At 35.4% G+C, this 1,730-nt stretch overlaps 1 long non-coding RNA gene across 1 annotated transcript; it reads right to left on the bottom strand.

The window, feature by feature from the left end:
* Positions 1-757: 757 nt before the first annotated feature.
* LOC117114653 lies at positions 758-1,603 on the bottom strand. Its single transcript, XR_004446407.1, has 3 exons — positions 1,533-1,603; positions 1,027-1,067; positions 758-789 (listed from the first exon to the last, which is right to left on the bottom strand). It is a non-coding gene; the product is annotated as an uncharacterized LOC117114653 (long non-coding RNA).
* Positions 1,604-1,730: the final 127 nt, after the last annotated feature.

Here is a 1,730-nt window from a genome sequence, read left to right as displayed (position 1 = left end):
TGCTCGGTGTCTTGGTGTGCTTCGTTTCTGTTGTTATTGCATCTAAATGAACAAACTAAACCGAAGGTCTCCACAGGATCTATGGTTTCTGTCCTAAGATACAGGAGTGTAAATGTACCCGATAAGTGGAATTGACCGTATCCGACTGGTCGTTCTTCGTTAAACCACGCCCACCTGCGCAGTGGTAAAATCCTACTTAACGAAGACGACCAGTCGAATAGAAAACAGGTAAATACTCGACAAAACAAAATGGCTGCATACCGCGATACACGCTGCGTATAATCATGGAGGAAATATATTAAGATTTCCTCCATGGTATAATCAAGGATGCTTCGGATTGTGACAGTATGGGTTTTTTTTTTCGTAAAAAAATGTTTTCTGGTTACGTTAATTTTCGTTGTCAACGAAGTCTATTTTACGAACCTGCAGTCGAATGAAAATAATACTCAACGAAAATTCGTACTCAACGAAATGAACCAGTCGAAAAAGCCCATTGTTATTGGTGTACATGGTTGACCTACACGATAACATGGCCAGCCATGAATACCCTATCCCCAGCTTCTTTCAGGAGGGCAGCAGAGGATGCACTACTGTATCATACATCCAATGAAGAAAGGTTACCAGTTTCATTCAAAAATGCACTGTAAATCAATATAAACGAATCTACTGGCGCTTAATATAAGTTGACTTACACTTTGTCTTCGCAGTTTAGTTGTTTTTCCATCCTGTATCCCATTAGCAGTTTTTCGTAAAGCTCAGCACACGTCATGCCTGGATATGGAGTACCGCCTGTTGAATGCAATAGAATTAAACTAATACAAATGCTGAACCAATTTTTTTTATAATTATTTTTTATTCTTATGTAAAGCGCCTTTGAAAATTAATATTCATGAAAAGGGCTCTATATAAATTAGGTAAATACATAAATAAATAAATCACCTATGGACCTTTTACAATAATTACAAACTATTTCCAATTGGTCTTCAATACCTATATAAATATTCATGAAGTTACGTTATTACTTACCCAGTGTAACAATCTCCCACAATAAAATCCCAAACGACCACCTGAAAATATTATCCAAAAGATTATTATATTTAACATTAAGTACATAATAATGCAAATGCATTTGCTGTCTAATGGTGACAGAAATGTTTTTCCCCGAACATGATAAATAGGCCAACTTAATGTATACTATTTATATCATAACAAATTATTTTTTTTTTATAATAAATTAAAACCAATAACCATCTTGTGCATACACACACTGTTTGTTAATATGGTCTGTAAAAATGTGCTTCCCACATTGGAAGTCGAACCCGGGCCACAGGAAAAATATTTACGTTACCAATTAACGGTGATGCTTTCTACACAAATAATTTGAACACCAAACTGTAATTTATCATAATATACAATATTTGAACATTGACAGAATGGAATCCATATATCCATGATCAATACAAAACTATGTTATGTTTAGTAAATAATATTTAACGATGAGCGGTTAACACACTTTAATATATAACACTTACACATCACTCTTCGTTGTATATACGCTGTAATTTATAGATTCTATCGCCATCCATCGAACAGGTAGTCGCCCCTAGAGACAAAAAACAATACAGTACAGTAATTGATTTTGGAAAAGTGTGTTTGGCGCAGTGGTAGCGGGTAGGGCTGTCAAGATTGAGGTTGGTGGTTCGAGCCTCTCGCTGTGTATTTCGCTTGTA

The sequence above is a fragment of the Anneissia japonica genome, unplaced genomic scaffold (genome assembly GCF_011630105.1).
Source record: "Anneissia japonica isolate Jap-2015-1 unplaced genomic scaffold, ASM1163010v1 scaffold146064_len1730_cov185, whole genome shotgun sequence".
Taxonomy (NCBI): Eukaryota; Metazoa; Echinodermata; class Crinoidea; order Comatulida; family Comatulidae; genus Anneissia; species Anneissia japonica.
The sequence above is the reverse complement of the archived record's forward strand: the minus strand, read 5'-3'. Positions and strand labels throughout refer to the sequence as shown.